We start from the raw sequence: 25,000 nt of genomic DNA on the forward strand, positions 1-25,000 counted from the left end.
CAGGATGCTAACACCACCAGTCGACTAACACTCGGGTACCTACTTACTGTTAGGTGATCTGGGACAGGTGTAAGGAAACACGCCCAAGGTTTCCACCCTGCCGGGCACTGAACCATGAACACTTAGCGTGTAAAGTGAGAGCGTTGCCTACCAGGCCACGGCACACATCATTTATTATTATTAATCATCACTATCAAAGCTGCTTTGTTATTTGTCGTTGTGCATTTTTCTTGTTCCAGTCTGTGTTTCCTCTTTCTCACTTTTTCCCTATCCTGATTTCTCTCTCCCTTCAACGTCATATACAAGATTACTTCCTTATTTTTCCTACTTAATCTCTCATTCCATCCCTCCTACAATGCCATTATTCCATATTCTTTTTATCTCTCGCTCCTCGTTTTCGCTTTGTTCTGCTTTCGCTTTTCCTCTTCTTTCTTATTCTTGCTCTCTCTCTCTCTCTCTCTCTCTCTCTCTCTCTCTCTCTCTCTCTCTCTCTATTCTTTCACATCATCTTCCTCTCACCATCCATTCACTAATGCATCCCTTCAACGTTCCAGTAATACCTCCCTCCCTCCCCTCCATCCATGGAGTAACACCTCCCTTCCACTATCCACCCAGTAACACCTCCCTTCCACCATCTATCCAGTAATACCTGCCTCCCACCATTTATCTTTCACTCTCTCCCTCCCACTATCCATTAATTTCTCTCTCCATACCCTCAGGCTTCTCACTCCCTCCATCCCTCTTCCACTATCAATCCATCCCTCCCTCCCTCCCACCAAGTCACACTTCCTCCCACAATCCATACCTCCCTACCACCATCCTCCCCTCCCTCTCACCATCCCTCACTGCCTTCCACCATCCCTCTCATCTCTGTAAATCACTAGATGTTCGTCACAGCACACTCTTCTTACTGCTCCTCGAGCAGGAAGATGAACAAGATGAGAAGGAAGAGGATCAAAAGGAAGATAATCACACGAAGGACAAACCCGAAAAAGAAACACTAAAAGATAGACACGATGAGGAAGATGAACACGAACATTGAGGAACTCCAGGTCTATTCATAGACCTTAGGTTATTTATGATTTATTAGAAACCCAGGTCACCGTATTAGTTATCGTTAGATCAACTGAAGCCATGCAAGAAATTGCTCACGCTAGTGTAGGATTACATTACGATTAGTTACTTTTAGCTGGAGGCGGAACAACTTATGTTAAAAAAGAGGATGGAGACAGAGGTTCGGTGATGGTGAGCAGAACAGAGGTGGTGGAGACATCGGTGACTGGTACTGAAGACCTAGTAGCAGACACTTCCGAAAACAGTGCTGAAGGAATTGCTGAAGACTTAAACGTGGTTCACCAAGAAAAAAAACTAAGGGTAGCAAAATAACAAAAAGATATACTTAAGCATGAACGCTTCTTGGTGAACCACTAGGTCTCAACCAATTCCTTCAGCATTAACCTCAGAAGTGGTTATCATCAAGTAACACATAACTAGCCACCTCAGTTTACACCAGTACCTCAGTTTATCTTCCCAATCTGATCTAACTTCTCTCTTTTTATCCTGACTCCTTGTAACAGGTTGCTCTGCACTCAACTTCTAACTATAATTCACAAGACATTCGGGTCTCCTCTCAAGCCTCAACTAGCCTGGGAAAGTATTTTGACAGGTGATTAATCTATGATCTCCAAGCACATACAAAAATCTCAGCTATATGACGTTGCTGGTGATGATATTGTAGAAACATTCTTGTTATCCGTGTTAGAGGTAAATGTTGGCCAAGACTGTGCTGAGAAGTGAACTCATCACATTGTTATATTTGTTTATAGAAAATATCATCCCGTATAGCCGAGATGTTGATATTCTGATCATTGTCTCTATACTCTTCAATCTTCACAATTTGAGAGACGCTGTCACCTTGGTGGAACCTACCATAAAGATCCCATCACAGGAAGAAAGGGACGATTCTTTACCTTTTCTTGATGCCCTTATCAAGAAAGAGGAACCTCAAACACTTTTGTCCACCCCAATTCCAAGATGAAATGCGATGCCATCACAGTTTTTCTTTCCTACTTTCAGTCGAGATATGTAAATAAAGAATCCTTTGCAGATGACAAATACATCGAGGACGCCTTGACTACCTCTAGATTTCCTCTACACATCATCCACTCCTGCGAGAGGAAAGCCCTGTCATTCGCACCACTCTGGGGCACATCCAACATTCATCATCGTCTTGTCCTTCCCACAGGACAGGTTGCCACCACCATCACCCCCATCATTTGTAAGGACAACTTGAATGTAACTGTCATACCTTAAATCACAAAGTAAACAACGAGACCACAGACTCGAGAGCACCACTGATGTATGTGCTTACAGCACTGTGTGCAGGGACTTTAACAAGGTTTAGACTCGACTACAAGAACATACACAAGCAGGATGGATGATGTAAAGTAAAAGGACACAAGTGTAACTAATGTGACATTTTATTGTGGCAACGTTTCGCTCTCCAGGAGCTTTATCAAGCCGTTACAAACAGTACATGGACACAGAGGGTATATATAGGCTCAGAGTGAGGTGCAATACTAGTGGTAGTAGTAGTAGTAGTAGTAGTAGTAGTAGTAGTAGTAGTAGTAGTAGTAGTAGTAGTAATACAATATGTAGAACAATTAACTTGCACATGAGTAAACGATGTAAAGGCTATTACATGCATAAATGAACACATTTATGCATGTAGGAACGATAACTTGAACAACGCCTGTGTACAACACCGAAATTCCACCAATCATCTCATGAAGTTCAGGGACGCCCAACTAGTGATCAAAGAAACTAATTTCCGCAGACGCAAGTGCCTCGAATCTTCACTAATAGCCGTTTCTAATACAATTAAACAAAACAAAGGCAGCTTCACCATCTCTGAAGTCTTGGCAAGAATCCTCCTGAAAACATTAAATCCTGCCATCACAGTCTCTCCTGTTAATACTACACAAGCACATTACAGAGAACGAACATTGAAACAGACCTTCTCTATCCAGCCTCCAATAGAAATATTTGTCTAACCAATTTTTGTTTCCCAAGTAATAGCCTTTAAATTGTTTACTCATGTGCAAGTTAATTGTTCTACATATTGTATTACTACTACTACTACTACCACAACTACTACCACTAGTATTGCACCTCACTCTGAGCCTATATATACCCTCTGTGTCCATGTACTGTTTGTAACGGCTTGATAAAGCTCCTGGAGAGCTAAACACTGCCACAATAAAATGTCACATTAGTTGCACTTGTGTCCTTTTACTTTACATATTGTCGGTAATTCTACCAACTTTATTACAGGATGGATGATGTCAACACAGCATGGATGGTTCACCACAGTCTACACTCCCACATCATGGACTGAGAAGCAGCAGTTATCAGGGTAGAACCAAGCGCAGGATTATAGAGGCGTCCACAATATTTCACAAATACTAGAGAGCCAAATAAGAAAAGGTATGTGCTGGCACGACACATCATTCTTACTCTCCTCCATGATTTAAATAATGAAAATGTTGCTCATAACCTGGCCCCGCCTCGTCTCCCTCTCATCACCACCTAGTATAATCACCGTGCTCTCCCTTACTCCATGACCTCCTCCGACCTGACCTCAGGGTGCTGGTTTGCCTTACAAGAGGGTATCTACGTGTTTTTACATACTTGATAAAGTGCACTCCTGAACGAAACGTTGTAAAAAAAATTTCTTTACAAGACAATACAGTGTCTTGCCAGACATTGTATAGTGTCTTGCCAGTGTATAGCGTATTGCCAGTGTATAGCGTCTTGCCAGACATTGTATAGTGTCTTGCCAGTGTATAGCGTATTGCCAGTGTATAGCGTCTTGCCAGTGTATAGTGTCTTGCCAGTGTATAGCGTATTGCCAGTGTATAGCGTCTTGCAAGACAATGTATAGTGTCTTGCCAGTGTATAGTGTCTTGCCAGTGTATAGTGTCTTGCCAGTGTATAGTGTCTTGCCAGTGTATAGCGTATTGCCAGTGTATAGCGTCTTGCAAGACAATGTATAGTGTCTTGCCAGTGTATAGTGTCTTGCCAGTGTATAGTGTCTTGCCAGTGTATAGTGTCTTGCCAGTGTATAGCGTATTGCCAGTGTATAGCGTATTGCAAGACAATGTATAGTGTCTTGCCAGTGTATAGTGTCTTGCCAGTGTATAGTGTCTTGCCAGTGTATAGTGTCTTGCCAGTGTATAGCGTATTGCCAGTGTATAGCGTCTTGTAAGACAATGTATAGTGTCTTGCCAGTGTATAGTGTCTTGCCAGTGTATAGTGTCTTGCCAGTGTATAGTGTCTTGCCAGTGTATAGCGTATTGCCAGTGTATAGCGTCTTGCAAGACAATGTATAGTGTCTTGCCAGTGTATAGAGTCTTGCCAGTGTATAGTGTCTTGCCAGTGTATAGTGTCTTGCCAGTGTATAGTGTCTTGCCAGTGTATAGCGTATTGCCAGTGTATAGCGTCTTGCCAGACATTGTATAGTGTCTTGCCAGTGTATAGCGTATTGCCAGTGTATAGCGTCTTGAAAGACAATGTATAGTGTCTTGCCAGTGTATAGTGTCTTGCCAGTGTATAGTGTCTTGCCAGTGTATATCGTCTTGCCAGTGTATAGCGTCTTGCCAGTGTATAGCGTCTTGCAAGACAGTGTATAGCGTCTTGCAAGACAGTGTATAGTGTCTTGCCAGTGTATAGTGTCTTGCCAGTGTATAGTGTCTTGCCAGTGTATAGCGTCTTGCAAGACAATGTATAGTGTCTTGCCAGTGTATAGTGTCTTGCCAGTGTATAGCGTCTTGCCAGTGTATAGCGTCTTGCAAGACAATGTATAGTGTCTTGCCAGTGTATAGTGTCTTGCCAGTGTATAGCGTCTTGCCAGTGTATAGCGTCTTGCCAGTGTATAGCGTCTTGCCAGTGTATAGCGTCTTGCCAGTGTATAGCGTCTTGCCAGTGTATAGCGTCTTGCAAGATAGTGTATAGTGTCTTGCCAGTGTATAGTGTCTTGCCAGTGTATAGCGTATTGCCAGTGTATAGCGTCTTGCAAGACAATGTATAGTGTCTTGCCAGTGTATAGTGTCTTGCCAGTGTATAGCGTCTTGCCAGTGTATAGCGTCTTGCCAGTGTATAGCGTCTTGCAAGACAGTGTATAGCGTCTTGCAAGACAGTGTATAGTGTCTTGCCAGTGTATAGTGTCTTGCCAGTGTATAGTGTCTTGCCAGTGTATAGCGTCTTGCAAGACAATGTATAGTGTCTTGCCAGTGTATAGTGTCTTGCCAGTGTATAGCGTCTTGCCAGTGTATAGCGTCTTGCAAGACAATGTATAGTGTCTTGCCAGTGTATAGTGTCTTGCCAGTGTATAGCGTCTTGCCAGTGTATAGCGTCTTGCCAGTGTATAGCGTCTTGCCAGTGTATAGCGTCTTGCCAGTGTATAGCGTCTTGCAAGATAGTGTATAGTGTCTTGCCAGTGTATAGTGTCTTGCCAGTGTATAGCGTATTGCCAGTGTATAGCGTCTTGCAAGACAATGTATAGTGTCTTGCCAGTGTATAGTGTCTTGCCAGTGTATAGCGTCTTGCCAGTGTATAGCGTCTTGCCAGTGTATAGCGTCTTGCAAGACAGTGTATAGTGTCTTGCCAGTGTATAGTGTCTTGCCAGTGTATAGTGTCTTGCCAGTGTATAGCGTCTTGCCAGTGTATAGCGTCTTGCCAGTGTATAGCGTCTTGCCAGTGTATAGCGTCTTGCCAGTGTATAGCGTCTTGCCAGTGTATAGCGTCTTGCCAGTGTATAGCGTATTGCCAGTGTATAGCGTATTGCCAGTGTATAGCGTCTTGCCAGTGTATAGTGTCTTGCCAGTGTATAGTGTCTTGCTAGTGTATAGTGTCTTGCAAGTGTATAGCGTCTTGCAAGACAGTGTATAGCGTCTTGCAAGACAGTGCATAGCGTCTTGCCAGTGTATAGCGTCTTGCCAGTGTATAGCGTCTTGCCAGTGTATAGTGTCTTGCCAGTGTATAGTGTCTTGCCAGTGTATAGTGTCTTGCAAGTGTATAGCGTCTTGCAAGACAGTGTATAGCGTCTTGCAAGACAGTGCATAGCGTCTTGCCAGTGTATAGCGTCTTGCCAGTGTATAGCGTCTTGCCAGTGTATAGCGTCTTGCCAGTGTATAGCGTCTTGCAAGACAGTGTATAGTGTCTTGCCAGTGTATAGTGTCTTGCCAGTGTATAGCGTCTTGCCAGTGTATAGCGTCTTGCCAGTGTATAGCGTTTTGCCAGTGTATAGCGTCTTGCCAGTGTATAGCGTCTTGCAAGACAGTGTATAGTGTCTTGCCAGTGTATAGCGTTTTGCCAGTGTATAGCGTCTTGCCAGTGTATAGCGTCTTGCCAGTGTATAGTGTTTTGCCAGTGTATAGTGTTTTGCCAGTGTATAGCGTCTTGCCAGTGTATAGCGTCTTGCCAGTGTATAGTGTCTTGCCAGTGTATAGCGTCTTGCCAGTGTATAGTGTCTTGCCAGTGTATAGTGTCTTGCCAGTGTATAGCGTCTTGCAAGACAGTGTATAGTCTTGCCAGTGTAGTGTCTTGCCAGTGTATAGCGTCTTGCAAGACGCTATACACTGTCTTGCAAGACAGTGTATAGTGTTTTGCAGGAGTGTACAGTGTCTTGCCACCACTCAGAGTCTCACTCCTTCGTTCATTCAACTTTTCTTTCACACTATCACCAAACCAAGCAAAGTGGAGACGTGGGGATACAAACTGGATAAGTATTAAGCCATAGTAGAAATAATAAAATAAGAGATAGTTGATTGATGTGCAGGGAAACAGTGAGCATGCAGTGACTGGATAGTGGAAAAGGATAAACCACCACCAAATCCTCTCGCCACCCTCCCCCTCCGACACCCCAACCAGAAGGGATGGTCCTCACCCCCCTACTGGCACCCATACCCCATTCTCCTGATCACCGAACTACCTTTCATCACCGAAACCCAGCCACCACCACTACATATAACTGTCCAGGACAAGATAAACAGCAGTGATCATGACAGGAATCAGATGCTGTAGGATGTATGATATATGATGTTATACAACATAAAAGTTTTTAATGGGTAATAAGTCTCCATGCTAATTACATCCCACATACCCATGTATTGACCTATAACACCCACACCTGCATGCAGAGCTGAAAGGTAAAGTGAAGATCAGGCTCTTCTGGTACCCAGTTGCAAATAGGATACAGGCAGGATGGCAGTACAGTATACCTGTGGGACATGTGAAAAGGCTCTTGGGAAAAAATCTAAAATCACATGCAACCTTTGCTTTTCAAAACATCATGTTACCTGTGCAAGAATAAACACTGCAACCAAAAATGACATAAGAACATAAGAACATAAGAATGTAGGAACACAGCAGAAGGCCTACTGGCCCATACGAGGCAGGTCCTTATCAAAACGACATCTACCTAAAGCTACTCAAGAAACAACTCCCGCACCCCCCAACACCAATCAAACCCAGCCCCTCCCACTCATATATTTGTCCAGTCTCTTCTTAAAGCTACCCAAGGTCCTAGCCTCTATCACCCCACTGGGAAGACTGTTCCACGCATCTACAACTCTGTTAGAAAACCAGTACTTACCTATGTCCTTTCTAAATCTAAATTTATCCAACTTAAATCCATTATTCCTGGTTCTTACCTGGTTCGACACCCTCAGTACTTTATTAATGTCTCCCTTGTTTATGCCCGTCATCCACTTATACACTTCAATGATATCTCCCCTCATTCTACGCCTCTCCAGAGAGTGGAGATTTAAGGCTTTAAGTCTATCTTCATACGGGAGGTTCCTTACACAGTAAATCATTTTAGTCATTCTTCTCTGTATGTTCTCTAATGAGTCTATGTCCATCCTGTAGTAAGGGGACCAAAACTGAGCAGCATAATCTAAATGAGGCCTCACTAGTGATGTATAGAGCTGTAAAATAACTTTTGGACTTCTGTTACTTATACTTCTTGAGATAAATCCAAGTAATCTGTTGGCCTTGTTGCGCACACTGAGGCACTGCTGTCTTGGCTTTAGATTTCTGCTTACCATGACTCCCAAGTCTTTTTCACATTCTGTATGACCAAGCTCTACTTCACCTAGATTATAGCTTCGAGGGTTATTTTCATTACCAAGGGCAAGTACCTTACACTTATCCACATTAAACTTCATCTGCCATTTCTCAGACCAAGACATTAATTTGTTCAAATCGTCCTGGAGTTCATTGATATCCTCCTCAGAGTGAATTATACGGCCTATCTTTGTATCATCAGCAAACTTACTCATGTCACTAGTAATCCCTTCATCAAGGTCATTAATGTAAATTATGAACAAGAGAGGGCCTAAAACTGATCCTTGTGGAACGCCACTAGTGACTAATCCCCATTCGGATTTCACTCCATTAATGGTAACTCTCTGCTTTCTATTGGTAAGCCATGCCTCAATCCATGCTAGAACTTTACCTCCTATACCATGAGCTGCCACTTTTCTTAAGAGTCTCTTGTGAGGTACTCTGTCGAAGGCTTTACTAAAATCCAAATAAACAATATCATATTCCTTATCACTGTCAACTGCCTCAAATGTTCTATTGAAGAACGTCAGTAAGTTTGTCAGGCAGGAACGACCTCTCGTGAATCCATGCTGAGATTCATTTATCAAGTTATGCTCTTCAAGGTGACTTCTGATAATGTCAGCTATAATTGATTCTAATAACTTGCCCACTATAGATGTCAGGCTTATTGGACGGTAATTTGAAGGAGTGGACTTATCCCCTGATTTGAATATAGGAACCACATTAGCCATCTTCCACATCTCTGGCACAACACTGGTAAGGATGGACGCATTGAATACACTCGTTAATGGCTGACTAAGCTCCATCTTGCATTCCTTAAGTACCCTTGAAAACAACTCATCGGGTCCCGGGGACTTATTTTGTTTCAGTTTGTCTATCTGTTTAATAACCATGTCCCTCGTGACAGTAATATTAGTTAACTTAAATTCATCAGGAACTAAATAATTGTTAATTGTTTCTGGATCTGCAACAGGGATGTGGAACTATGGATAGATATCAGGAAAGCACTCAGGAGGTTAATAAACAATAAACACGAGAAAAAGGAGGAACTATTGAATAGTCTACCTGGAATATATAGAGCATGGGAAGATAGGAGAGGAGTAAAGTCTAACACAGAGAATGCCCAGTCTACAACAACTGACCCAAAAATAAGCAGATACACACTAGAAAAAACACGGGAAACAAAAACAACAGCTAGTTCAGTCCCCAGCCTTAGGGCTGACCCAGACCCAGCCCCCAGCCATTGTGAAAATCTGGATTCAGTTAAAGACTCCTCCACAGCTACCAATGCCATATCCCCTAGTACAGATGTAGTAGAGGAGCCCTCCTCTGGGGTAGACTCTTCTGCAACCATCACAGTCATAGCCCCAGCCCCACCTCCCAGCCCCAGTGCTGACCCAGACCCAGCCCCCAGCCTTACTGCCAGCCCAGACTCTCCTAGGGACACTACCCAAACCACCACAAAAACAGTAAATATACAACCATCATTGCACAAGACCGTGGCCCACAGTACAGATGTTGGAGAGGAGTCTCCTCCTTCCTCTACTGGGGAAAGTAGATGGAATCCAGGACGGGGTGGCCCTGGCTTGGATACTGAGGATTATAGTGCAGTCCCAGAACCTGCAGAAATTGACAACACACCTCCCAACAATTCTCAACCAAAGGTGAATTTGTGCAAATATTATGCTTGGGGCATCTGTACGCATGGAATAACAGGGGAAAAAAATGGGACATGCAACTTTGACCATCCCAAAAAATGTAGCGACCTCCTGTCTAAAGGAGTGTGTCGCTCTTCTTCCTGTACTTTCTTTCACCCAAAAATGTGCCACTCCTCGGTCCTCCAGAAGCAGTGTTACAACATCGAGTGCCCTGCATACCATCTAAAAGGGACCAGGAGGCACAGACCCCACAGGACAAACAATAGTAGCTACGACTACCCAACTCCAGGTGATTTTTTAGTGGCAGGAAACGAAAAAAGAAAATGGAAGGAAATAACAAAAATAGTCCACCACCTTGGAGCCTTGTTGGACTGGAGGCGCAGCCAGTGGCCACCCATGGCCCTCCAGAATTACAACTACTGATGCCAATAACAAAATCCCCCCAACAAACACAGAATACAACCTCGTTCATATTTGCTAATATACAGGGCCTTAAGCCATCCACCAACAACAAAATACCTTTTATCAGTGGACTTCTAGTGGAGTCTAATGCAATGTTTGCAGCCTTCACAGAGACTCACACAAAAGATCACTTTGACAGTGAAATATGGATAAGTGGTTACAACCTTCTTAGATGCGACAGAAAAAACAGGCAACAAGGGGGGGTTGGCCTCTATGTCAAAGAGTCCCTTATCTGCACGGAGTTGCTGAACACCACAAATGAGGTAGTTGAAGTTCTATCAATAAAGATCGAGAACCAAAACCTAGTCATTGTGGTTGTATACAAGCCACCAGATGCAACCTCCCAACAGTTCAAGGAACAGCTACTGAAAATCGATTACTGTTTGGAAAACCTTCCAGCTCCATCCCCAAACATCTTACTGCTTGGTGATTTCAACCTAAGGCATACAAAATGGAAGAATGTAGCAAATAATGTTATAGCTGAAACAATCCCCGGAGGTAGCGCAGATGAAAGGTCACACACACATGAGCTACTAAGTCTCTGCGAAAAACACACCTTAAGCCAGCAGATAGTGGAGCCAACAAGACTAGAAAACACACTTGACCTTATCTTCACAAATAATGAGGACCTGATAAGAGACATAAGAATATCAAAAACAACTAATTCCGATCACAATCTAATCCAAGTCCAGACGTACATGCATAGGGGTCCTGAACAGCAGAATGCATGTACCTGTGAAGGTGTCTTCACAAAATACAATTTCAACAACAAGAACATCAACTGGGACCAGGTAAACCATGTCCTAAACGAAACATGTTGGGAAGATGTCTTAAATGACATGGATCCAAACCAGTGCCTTGAAAGGATCAACTTCCTGGTAGCCGAAGCATGTTCTAGGCATATTCCCCTAAGAAAGAAGAGCAGGAGTAAACTGGAGAGAAAAAGACGCTCCCTCTACAGAAGACGACGAAGAGTCACTGAGCTCCTCAGGAGTGCTAGAATATCTGATACACGAAAGGAGGCGCTGACCAGGGAAGTGGAAACTATCGAACTTAAGCTAAATGACTCTTACAGGAACCAGGAGAGGCAGGAGGAGCTTAAAGCTATTAGTGAAATTGAAAGAAATTCAAAATATTTCTTTTCATATGCCAAAAACAAGGCAAATACCACATCTAGTATCGGGCCCTTACTCAGACAGGATGGGACTTACCCAGACGACAACAAGGAAATGAGTGAAATATTGAAATCCCAGTACGACTCTGTGTTTAGTGAACCACTAATCGGTCTGAGGATCGACGACCCAAATGATTTCTTCATGAATGAGCCTCAAAACTCCATAAATGTATGCCAGATTTCCGACATTACCCTAACTCCGATAGATTTCGAAAAAGCCATTGACAACATGCCTATGCACTCAGCCCCGGGCCCAGACTCGTGGAACTCTGTTTTCATTAAGAACTGCAAGAAACCCCTCTCGCGTGCCCTAAGTACACTATGGAGGAGGAGCTTGGACATGGGTGAAATTCCACAGTCACTTAAAACAACGGATATAGCCCCACTCCATAAAGGTGGCAGCAAAGCATTAGCTAAGAACTATAGACCAATAGCTCTGACGTCCCACATCATAAAAATCTTTGAAAGAGTGCTAAGAAGCAGGATTGCAAATCACCTGGATTCCCAAAATCTGCACAATCCACGGCAACATGGGTTCAGGGCAGGTCGCTCCTGCCTCTCACAACTACTGGATCACTATGACATGGCCTTGGATGCACTGGAAGAAAATCAGAATGCAGATGTAATATACACAGACTTTGCAAAAGCATTTGACAAATGCGATCATGGCGTAATAGCCCATAAAATACGTGCTAAAGGAATAACTGGGAAAGTGGGGAGATGGATCTTCAACTTCCTAACAAATCGAACACAAAGAGTAGTGGTCAACAGAGTTAAATCGGAGGCTGCCATAGTGAAGAGCTCTGTTCCACAAGGCACAGTACTCGCCCCCATCTTATTCCTTATCCTCATATCAGACATAAACAGAGATATACACCACAGCACCGTATCATCCTTTGCGGATGATACTAGGATCTGCATGAGGCTGTCATCTGCTGAGGACGCGGTTAACCTCCAAGAAGATATAAACAAAGTTTTCCAGTGGGCAACGGTAAACAATATGATGTTCAATGAGGACAAATTCCAACTACTCCGTTATGGAAAACTGGAGGAGATAATAACTAGAACAGAGTATACTACTGACTCCGGCCATACAATAGAGCGGAAAAATAATGTAAGGGACCTGGGAGTAGTAATGTCTGAGGATCTCACTTTCAAGGATCACAACAGTGCCACGATCGCACGTGCAAAGAAAATGATAGGATGGATAATAAGAACTTTCAAAACGAGAGATGCCAAGCCCATGATGATCCTTTTCAAATCACTTGTTCTCTCTAGGCTGGAATACTGCTGTACATTAACATCTCCATACAAAGCAGGTGAAATCGCAGATCTAGAGAGTGTACAGAGATCCTTTACTGCACGTATAAGTTCTGTCAAGCACCTTAACTACTGGGAACGCTTGGAAGCACTTGACTTGTACTCGTTGGAACGCAGGAGGGAGAGATATATCATAATCTACACTTGGAAAATCTTGGAAGGAATGGTCCCAAATCTGCACACAGAAATCACTCCCTACGAAAGTAAAAGACTGGGCAGGCGATGCAAAATGCCGCCAATAAAAAGTAGGGGCGCCATTGGTACACTAAGAGAAAACACCATAAGTGTCCGGGGCCCAAAACTGTTCAACAGCCTCCCATCAAGCATTAGGGGAATTGCCAATAAACCCATGGCTGCCTTCAAGAGAGAGCTGGACAGATACCTAAAGTCAGTGCCGGATCAGCCGAGCTGTGGCTCGTACGTCGGACTGCGTGCGGCCAGCAGTAACAGCCTAGTTGATCAGGCCCTGATCCATCGGGAGGCCTGGTCATGGACCGGGCCGCGGGGGCGTTGATCCCCGGAATAACCTCCAGGTAACCTCCAGGTAACCACTAAGCCACCTCTTCCCGCTACCCTCACTTCCCCCGCCTCCTCCACCCACTGTGCCTCCGCCTCCGCCACTGTCCTGTGCAGCATCAGAGACCTGAAATAGAAACATTCTCTCGATGTGTCTGGCAGGACACCTGCCTACTGACGTCACCTGGGCTACAACCGACTGGATGGGTGGTGCTGGGTGAGTGGGTTAGTTGGGTGGGCGTGAAGGGTGAGTGTCTGGGTGTGCTAGGCGAGTGAGATGTCTAGATTCGATGGCAGAGTGGGGTAAGTGGGTGGGTATGCTGTGAGGTGGGTGGTGTGTGGGCGCAGGATCAAGCCTCCAACACTCCCTGTCTTCTGCGACCCACACGTGTCTAACGCTTCATAAAATATAATCTACAATTATGGATTAAAAAAACGAAATGGATAAAATAATCTCTATGCTGCTGAAAGCGCTCTACGGCCCCTACGGGTTTACAGTTTCCCCACGAATATAACGCACGAGAAATTTTAGTCATTGAAAGTGAGGTTAAAGGAGATATAAAGTAAGAACATCAGGACAGAACTGGCAACGCCGCACTTAAAATTGGACAAATTCAGTTGTAAGAGAATGCAGAAAAGCCGGTGATAAGGCAGTCAAGTTGCAGGTGAGTGGAAGAAAACGGGAAGCTGTTGCACTGACGCACTGACTTTCTTGGGTTATCCTGGGTGGCTAACCCTCCGGGGTTAAAAATCCGAACGAAATGTTATCTTATCATTGCAATCACCCTGGGGAGCTCTACAAGCTAATGAGCTGCACCAGTCAACGCGTGTGTGTGTGTGTGTGTGTGTGTGTGTGTGTGTGTGTGTGTGTGTGTGTGTGTGTGTGTGTGTGTGTGTGTGTGTGTGTGTGTGTGTGTGTGTCTGTCTGTCTGTCTGTCTCAAAGGACACTTGTGTACAGATCATTACTGTCACTAACCTCACAGCACAAGCGTCACTAACCTCACAGCACGAGCGTCACTGTAACCTCACAGCACGAGCGTCACTGTAACCTCACAGCACGAGCGTCACTGTAACCTCACAGCACGAGTCACTACCCTCACAGCACGAGTCACTAACCTCACAGCACGAGTCACTAACCTCACAGCACGAGTCATTAACCTCACAGCACGAGTCACTATCCTCACAGCATTAGTGTCACTAACCTCACAGCGTGAGTGTCTCTGTAACCTCACAGCACAAGCGTCACTAACCTCACAGCACGAGCGTCACTGCAACCTCACAGCACGAGCGTCACTGTAACCTCACAGCACGAGCGTCACTGTAACCTCACAGCACGAGTCATTAACCTCACAGCACGAGTCACTAACCTCACAGCATTAGTGTTACTAACCTCACAGCGTGAGTGTCTCTGCAACCTCACAGCACGAGCGTCACTAACCTCACAGCACGAGTCACTACCCTCACAGCACGAGTCACTAACCTCACAGCACGAGTCATTAACCTCACAGCACGAGTCACTAACCTCACAGCATTAGTGTCACTAACCTCACAGCGTGAGTGTCTCTGTAACCTCACAGCACGAGTCACTACCCTCACAGCACGAGTCACTAACCTCACAGCACGAGTCACTAACCTCACAGCATTAGTGTCACTAACCTCACAGCGTGAGTGTCTCTGCAACCTCACAGCACGAGCGTCACTGTAACCTCACAGCACGAGTCACTACCCTCACAGCACGAGTCACTAACCTCATAGCATGAGTCATTAACCTCACAGCACGAGTCACTAACCTCACAGCATTAGTGTCACTAATCTCACAGCGTGAGTGTCTCTGTAACCTCACAGCATGTCACTAACCTCACAGCATGAGTGTCTCTGTAACCTCACAGCATGTCACCAACCTCTCAGCACGAGCGTCACTGTAACCTCACAGCACAAGCGTCACTGTAACCTCACAGCACGAGCGTCACTGTAACCTCACAGCACGAACGTCACTAACCTCACAGCACGAGTCACTACCCTCACAGCACGAGTCACTAACCTCACAGCATTAGTGTCACTAACCTCACAGCGTGAGTGTCTCTGTAACCTCACAGCATGTCACTAACCTCACAGCATGAGTGTCTCTGTAACCTCACAGCATGTCACCAACCTCTCAGCACGAGCGTCACTGTAACCTCACAGCACAAGCGTCACTAACCTCACAGCACGAGCGTCACTGTAACCTCACAGCACGAGCGTCACTAACCTCACAGCACGAGTCACTACCCTCACAGCACGAGTCACTAACCTCACAGCATTAGCGTCACTAACCTCACAGCGTGAGTGTCTCTAACCTCACAGCATGTCACTAACCTCACAGCATGAGTGTCTCTGTAACCTCACAGCATGTCACCAACCTCTCAGCACGTGTCACTGTAACCTCACAGCATTAGTGTCACTGTAACCTCACAGCATGAGTCACTAACCTCGTTCCTCTGGGCTAAGCATATAACAGATAATCTCTCCACAGATCAATATTATTATTTATTACCAATTATCACACAATATACAATCTCCCTGCTTCTCCTTACACTTCCACATTCTCCCTTCTTACCCTCCCCACTCCCCTCACCCTCATCCTCACCCTCCTTCATCCTCTTTGCCTCTAACCTCATCTTCATTCTCCTCCTGGTAATTTCTAACAAAAATCAGAAAGAAGTGAAAAACAAAATGAGATCAAATTACACCCTGGAAGCGGATAGGGTAATGACTCCATTTTTAACCAAGATCACTGGGTACACTTACGACCTACCAGCAGGTACTGGAGTTTCTTACACAGGACTGGAGGGTTCTTACGTGGGACTGGAGTTTTCTAAGACATTTTACCCTGGGTGTTACCCACAGCAGTGGGCTAACACACAGGTACATAGTTTAACTGCTGGGTGGGCAGGGGCAGCAGGGACGTTTCTCTGTGCCAGGGAATCGATTCCGAGATCTTCCGATTGTGAGTCGAATTATTATTATTATTATTATTATTATTATAATCAAGGGGAAGCGCTAAACCCGGAGGATTATACAGCGCCTGGGTGGGGGGATGTGGAAGGCATTCAGGCTTAATTCGGGGAACTGGAGCACAGATCCAATTCCCTAAATCAAAAGCCCCTCACCAACATCAAGGAACCTTCCTTGAGGGGTGTGAGTCGAATGATCTCACCAGTGAGCTATCAGGTGCTACATTATGATGGTGAAAGTTATGGAGTGGGACTGAGGGACGGATAGAGAGAATAGAAGGGGTTGAAACTGATAATTTAGAGAAGGGATAGACCTTCAGAGGAAGGGAGAGAGAAATTTATCGTCTACCATTAGATGCCACTAAACTATGCAGGATCACTCCAGCTAGCATTTTATCCTGAGGATCCCACGTGAGGAGGAGCGGGGTCTGGCCCTGAGGAGAGATTGGGTATGAAGAGAAGCAACTGGGTGTGAGGGCTGGCTGGTGTGGTGGGGCGTGGCTGGTGTGGCGAGGCGTGGTTGGTGTGCGTCAGTTATGGTCCTGTGCTTCTCAGGGAGCAGTGATGGTGGGTGTTTACCCGATGATTCCAGGTACCATGGCCCCCGCTGCCCTGGTCTCAGTCGAGGCTTCCTGTTTGACGGCCTGGCTGCTGCAGTTCGTTGCACACACCAACGTGGGTACCAACAGCCCGGCTGATCAGTTAGTATCTAGTGGAATTTATTAATGTTTTCGTAAAGTACAATAACCTAATACTGTATATATGACATATCAAGGTATCTTATTAATGAAAATATGATACCAAATATTTGTAACAAATATCCTACATATACTGGCAAAAAAAATAAACGAACTGTAGATATATATCCAAATGTACTCCTTTTAACCCCCAGGAGCCTAGTTCGTAGGCCTTTTTTGTATCCATATGTTCTTGCGCTACAGGATGGATGCTGAAGTGCACAATAAAGTACACGCTACCATCCACAGGATGGATATAGAGTGCACAAACTAGCCACTACCATCAACAGAATGGATATCTAGTGCACAAACTAGCCACTATCATGAACAGGATGGATATGGAGTGCACAAACTAGCCACTACCATCAACAGAATGGATATCTAGTGCACAAACTAGCCACTATCATGAACAGGATGGATATGGAGTGTACAAACTAGCCACTACCATCAACAGGATGGATATGGAGTGCACAACCTAGCCACTACCATCAACAGGATGGATATGGAGTGCACAAACTAGCCACTACCATCAACAGGATGGATATGGAGTGCACAATAAACTTGTCGCTTTGATGTCAAAATATGAAAATCCAGTCTAGAGATAATGGCCAGCATTTCCACTTACATAGGAAAAGTGTCGAAGAGTCTCAGACCTATTGTACCGAGTCACTTGTTGCTGGCATTTATTGCACTCCTGCTTGTCAACGTGATACTTTACAGTCGACAACAATATCTGCCTTCCACAGCTTCCGTAGGGGGTACGTTCAGCGTGGAGTTAATTAAAAATCTCTCGGGCGAGAGATTGTTAACTTTAGGCATTGTGAATATGGATTTTGATAGTGAAGGTTCTCTCTACATTCTGCAGATCAACAGTGTCACCCGCCTGGGAAGAGGGTATTATTGCACAGCTGCTGCAGTATTCCACTCTAGGACATACACGAATCTGGGAGACTATCATTAACCTTTGTCAGGAGAAACCTAGATCACTTCATATATACACATACATATATACACATACATATATACACATACATATATACACATACATATATACACATACATATACACACACACACACACACACACAGGCTTTGCAGTCTCTCTTTCCTTGGAGGGAATCCACAGGTTAAATGTGTCAGTCCATCAAGGTGGAAAAGTTTGCCAGATACTCAAGAGTTACAAAATTGCTTTCTCAAGTTCTTGGAATTCTGTTGACTTTACCTTGTTTCCCGAGGCAAGACTTTCTGCTTCACCCACCCTCTTCCTCTCCCCATCTTCTCGTATTTAAATTATTGTTATCTTTATATTAAAATATATTTATGCATAAATGAAGATATAAAAGAAAGGTGAACAAGCTTTTAATCCAAGGAATTGGAACTACTTCATCCTTCTTCGTAAAAACAACTGATCACCCCTCATTTCCAAGGTATTGTACAACCCGTGCAGGTTTACAGTCTCCCAATAATTACAATGATGATAATAATAAATAATCGTCAGCTGTCTGCCTCATTCCTCTAATGGTTCATATTACAATACACACTTGGCCTCTAATATTACGACTGGCACCAAGAACTCTTAAGAGTGCAGTGAAGAATCTGTAGCCTGACAAGTGCTCATACTCTTGAATGACTTGCTAAGAATACCTTCACAGTGATCAACGATATGCAACTGAACTACTACTATCTTGCAAGACTAAGTGACTGAACACTTCAAACTATCTGCATCTGTCTTCATTATCTAAGACAATTCTGTATTCGACTGATGAAGCCTGCTGTGCAGGCGAAACGTTTCCGAAATAAAACAAAGAGTTGCACATGTGTCTTATTCATCTACTTGCCGACAGTACCATTAATCCAATGTGCGTACATAAACAAGCTGATGGAACAAGATAATATCTGGAGTAGTTGACGGACCATAAACCAGCTATCTCGACAAGCTGACTGACTATAAAACAGCCAGCTGGACAATTTGGTAAACCATAAGTCCTCTTACTGCACTTTTAGCTTTGAACAACAAGCAGCTACAACATTACAACTCGTGGAGTAAGTATGTCAGCCACGGCTAGTTAAGTACACAATCAACATTACGTTAATTGCTGACGTGAGAGCTGCTGACACCAAAGGAGACTTAATTAGAGCACTGATTGCCCACTTAGTCGTTAGCGAAGAGGAAAACATGACGACCCTGGCGTTAATTACGTATCCAGGTGTAAACACAGGTGTACCCAAGTGTAAACACAGGTGTATCCAGGTGTAAAGACAGGTGAAGAGTCTTGCAGTAATTAACATAATTAATAAGGCTCTCTCATGATGATAAATGATTTTGCCGACAATATTGAAGAAGTGACACGTTTTGAGCAAGATTTTATTGAGTCGTTTCGATCTTCTGGACATTTATCAAGTTATACCTATGACTTGATCAGTCGAAAATTCAATCTGAGAAAATATTGTTCCTCCATGTTTCTTTTCCTCAAGTTTCGCTCACATTTTAAATTACTTCGACTAACATTTAGTACACATTACTGCGACAAATTTAGAATTCCATAGACAAACATGATTACCACCTCCCATGTTTGCGGGGGTTGAGACTCAGCTCCTGGCCCTACCTCCTAGACCACTTTGGCATCGCTGACTCCTGGCTTCTTGGGCCTTATCATACCTACTCAGGAAGCTGTGTATTCAGCTTTCCTCCACCACTGCCTCGTTTAAGTCATTCTACAGGTCAGTGCCTCAGTAGCCAGGACTATGACAAACTATAGGTAATTATAATTAAAATAGGAATCTGGTCGAGTTTTCATTAAAAAAAACTAATGTTCAGCTTTAACTATAAACTAGAGATACATTTTTTTATGACCTGAATTTATGTCTGCTAATTAACAATGCTTCAAAGCGCTATTGTTGAGTTATATCAGGCCAGGGTGAATGACCCTGTGTGTATGTGTATGTGTGTGTGTGTGTGTGTGTGTGTGTGTGTGTGTGTGTGTGTGTGTGTGTGTGTGTGTGTGTGTGTGTGTGTTGCTACGGCTGGATGCCTACGTTCCTCTTAATATTATCCATATTATTCTCCCTTCAAGGGCTCTTTGATGCCTTTTATGGGCCCTTGATACAAGGAATTTGGCCTCTCCTCCCCTTCCTTGGTTTGAACCTCAGTGCCTCCCATTCCCCTAGGAGCTGTGTGACCCCTGAGAGTTTAACGCATCAATAATAATAATAGTAATAATAACTGTCTGAAAGCTGACATTTTCCAAACCTTAATCAATAGTGTTGTAGAGGTCAGAGCAAAGCTCAGACCTCTACAACACTATTGTCCTCAAAGACTCGTTAAGTTATACCATGAATTAAGGAAAGACACTAGACTTCACCTTACGAAACAGAAAGTAAATGTGATAGTAATTATGGATAAGGTAGATAATAGTGGAAAAATGAACATGTTATTAGAAGACGGGGGAACTTAAAGTGCCTCTTAATTGCCAGCACTCTGCAGCCTCTGCAACAACACCATTGTCAAGTCACCACTCAGCTTGCAAGGTTAGAGAATAACTGTGACCATTCGAGCAGAAGACGAGAGGGCAACATTAGCGTTACAATAAGTAACAACGGAGGACCGAGCCTTAATACTGGTAAGGGGTTCCTGATCCCAGGAATAATTTTCTTATCCTTTCTCGGATCAAACTTTTTTACCCACGCGGATTTAATGCTTTCCTATAATAATAAAAGTAAAAAAAATAAGCAAAAGGAGACAAAGAATAAAAAAAAAAATAGCAGAAAAGGATGTAAAGAGTAAGAAAATCTATACCATTGTTTTAGTTAAAAGTGAACACAACACCTGACTACATGACCTGCTTGAACATAACCCCCCTCACACCTGACTACATGACCTGCTTGAACATAACCCTCCTCACACCTGACTACATGACCTGCTTGAACATAACCCTCCTCACACCTGACTACATGACCTGCTTGAACATAACCCTCCTCACACCTGACTACATGACCTGCTTGAACATAACCCTCCTCACACCTGACTACATGACCTGCTTGAACATAACCCTCCTCACACCTGACTACATGACCTGCTTGAACATAACCCTCCTCACACCTGACTACATGACCTGCTTGAACATAACCCTCCTCACACCTGACTACATGACCTGCTTGAACATAACTCCCCCTCACACCTGACTACATGACCTGCTTGAACATAACCCTCCTCACACCTGACTACATGACCTGCTTGAACATAACTCCCCCTCACACCTGACTACATGACCTGCTTGAACATAACCCCCCTCACACCTGACTACATGACCTGCTTGAACATAACTCCCCCTCACACCTGACTACATGACCTGCTTGAACATAACCCTCCTCACACCTGACTACATGACCTGCTTGAACATAACCCTCCTCACACCTGACTACATGACCTGCTTGAACATAACCCTCCTCACACCTGACTACATGACCTGCTTGAACATAACCCTCCTCACACCTGACTACATGACCTGCTTGAACATAACTCCCCCTCACACCTGACTACACGACCTGCTTGAACATAACTCCCCCTCACACCTGACTACATGACCTGCTTGAACATAACTCCCCCTCACACCTGACTACATGACCTGCTTGAACATAACTCCCCCTCACACCTGACTACATGACCTGCTTGAACATAACCCTCCTCACACCTGACTACATGACCTGCTTGAACATAACCCTCCTCACACCTGACTACATGACCTGCTTGAACATAACCCTCCTCACACCTGACTACATGACCTGCTTGAACATAACCCTCCTCACACCTGACTACATGACCTGCTTGAACATAACCCTCCTCCATGACCTCACACCTGACTACATGACCTGCTTGAACATAACCCTCCTCACACCTGACTACATGACCTGCTTGAACATAACCCTCCTCACACCTGACTACATGACCTGCTTGAACATAACCCTCCTCACACCTGACTACATGACCTGCTTGAACATAACCCTCCTCACACCTGACTACATGACCTGCTTGAACATAACCCTCCTCACACCTGACTACATGACCTGCTTGAACATAACTCCCCCTCACACCTGACTACATGACCTGCTTGAACATAACCCTCCTCACACCTGACTACATGACCTGCTTGAACATAACCCTCCTCACACCTGACTACATGACCTGCTTGAACATAACTCCCCCTCACACCTGACTACATGACCTGCTTGAACATAACTCCCCCTCACACCTGACTACATGACCTGCTTGAACATAACCCTCCTCACACCTGACTACATGACCTGCTTGAACATAACCCTCCTCACACCTGACTACATGACCTGCTTGAACATAACCCTCCTCACACCTGACTACATGACCTGCTTGAACATAACTCCCCCTCACACCTGACTACATGACCTGCTTGAACATAACTCCCCCTCACACCTGACTACATGTCCTGCTTGAACATAACTCCCCCTCACACCTGACTACACGACCTGCTTGAACATAACTCCCCCTCACACCTGACTACATGACCTGCTTGAACATAACTCCCCCTCACACCTGACTACATGACCTGCTTGAACATAACCCTCCTCACACCTGACTACATGACCTGCTTGAACATAACCCTCCTCACACCTGACTACATGACCTGCTTGAACATAACCCTCCTCACACCTGACTACATGACCTGCTTGAACATAACCCTCCTCACACCTGACTACATGACCTGCTTGAACATAACCCTCCTCACACCTGACTACATGACCTGCTTGAACATAACCCCCCTCACACCTGACTACATGACCTGCTTGAACATAACTCCCCCTCACACCTGACTACATGACCTGCTTGAACATAACTCCCCTTCACACCTGACTACATGACCTGCTTGAACATAACTCCACCTCACACCTGACTACATGACCTGCTTGAACATAACTCCCCCTCACACCTCACTACATGACCTGCTTGAACATAACTCCCCCTCACACCTGACTACACGACCTGCTTGAACATAACTCCCCCTCACACCTGACTACATGACCTGCTTGAACATAACTCCCCCTCACACCTGACTACACGACCTGCTTGAACATAACTCCCCCTCACACCTCACTACATGACCTGCTTGAACATAACTCCCCCTCACACCTGACTACACGACCTGCTTGAACATAACTCCCCCACACACCACACTACATGACCTGCTTGAACATAACTCCCCCTCACACCTGACTACACGACCTGCTTGAACATAACTCCCCCTCACACCTCACTACATGACCTGCTTGAACATAACTCCCCCTCACACCTGACTACACGACCTGCTTGAACATAACTCCCCCTCACACCTCACTACATGACCTGCTTGAACCTAACTCCCCCTCACACCTGACTACACGACCTGCTTGAACATAACCCCCCCTCACACCTCACTACATGACCTGCTTGAACATAACCCCCCCTCACACCTCACTACATGACCTGCTTGAACATAACCCCCCCTCACACCTGACTACACGACCTGCTTGAACATAACCCCCCCTCACACCTCACTACATGACCTGCTTGAACATAACTCCCCCTCACACCTGACTACACGACCTGCTTGAACATAACTCCCCCTCACACCTGACTACATGACCTGCTTGAACATAACTCCCCCTCACACCTGACTACATGACCTGCTTGAACATAACTCCCCTTCACACCTGACTACACGACCTGCTTGAACATAACTCCCCCTCACACCTGACTACACGACCTGCTTGAACATAACTCCCCCTCACACCTGACTACATGACCTGCTTGAACATAACTCCCCCTCACACCTGACTACATGACCTGCTTGAACATAACCCCCCTCACACCTGACTACATGACCTGCTTGAACATAACTCCCCCTCACACCTGACTACATGACCTGCTTGAACATAACTCCCCCTCACACCTGACTACATGACCTGCTTGAACATAACTCCCCCTCACACCTGACTACATGACCTGCTTGAACATAACCCCCCTCACACCTCACTACATGACCTGCTTGAACATAACTCCCCCTCACACCTGACTACATGACCTGCTTGAACATAACCCCCCTCACACCTGACTTCACGACCTGCTTGAACATAACTCCCCCTCACACCTGACTTCACGACCTGCTTGAACATAACTCCCCCTCACACCTGACTACATGACCTGCTTGAACATAACTCCACCTCACACCTGACTACACGACCTGCTTGAACATAACTCCCCCTCACACCTGACTACACGACCTGCTTGAACATAACTCCCCCTCACACCTGACTACACGACCTGCTTGAACATAACTCCCCCTCACACCTGACTACACGACCTGCTTGAACAACCTTCCCTCACACTTTCGCACTCATGTTTAATGTTACAGAGCACTGCTCGATGGCTGCCAGGACTACTTATTCTAAGCAGGGTACGAGTGGGGTTAGAACCTATGGCAAGTGAGGGGTAAAACTTCAGGCCAGTGTGTAAACCACTCTGCCAGCTGGCTACAATAAGATTCACCCAGCTAGCTAGTGATAGTAGTGGCAGGCGACATGTCCCGTTCCTGAAAGCTTAAATATCTAACTCCAATACATAAGCATTGCATAAACAGACACGGAGATGAGTTATTTTACCTTATGGTTCCAGACTTACGGGACACACCTGTTTAAACAGTAAACCTCTCTTTTAAAGCTCTTCTATAGTATGACCTTTCTGTAAGTGCCATTGTCAAATTGTATCTAAAATTCAATAACACCATTCGATATTATATGTACTGTTTCAATCGCATTTACAAAAAATCGTTCTATACAGAGGAGGGTTGTAAGAGCTTACAACGTTAAAAAATATCATTTAATGAAAGGGATTTTCTGCCTGGGTGGGGAAACATACCTGGGAAATAAAATGGAAAAATAAAAAAAAATAAATCGATTTGTGAATGTGGAGTTATGTGGAGAAGATTTCAAGTGAATTCGAGTGAA

At 44.7% G+C, this 25,000-nt stretch overlaps 1 protein-coding gene across 2 annotated transcripts in view; it reads right to left on the bottom strand.

The window, feature by feature from the left end:
• The window catches only part of LOC128701662 (FAD-dependent oxidoreductase domain-containing protein 2-like), a 144,171-nt gene that overhangs the window by 84,044 nt on the left and 35,127 nt on the right, over positions 1–25,000 (bottom strand). The gene's annotated exons all lie outside the window — the stretch shown is intronic.

This window comes from Cherax quadricarinatus, chromosome 78 (genome assembly GCF_038502225.1).
Source record: "Cherax quadricarinatus isolate ZL_2023a chromosome 78, ASM3850222v1, whole genome shotgun sequence".
NCBI lineage: Eukaryota > Metazoa > Arthropoda > Malacostraca > Decapoda > Parastacidae > Cherax > Cherax quadricarinatus.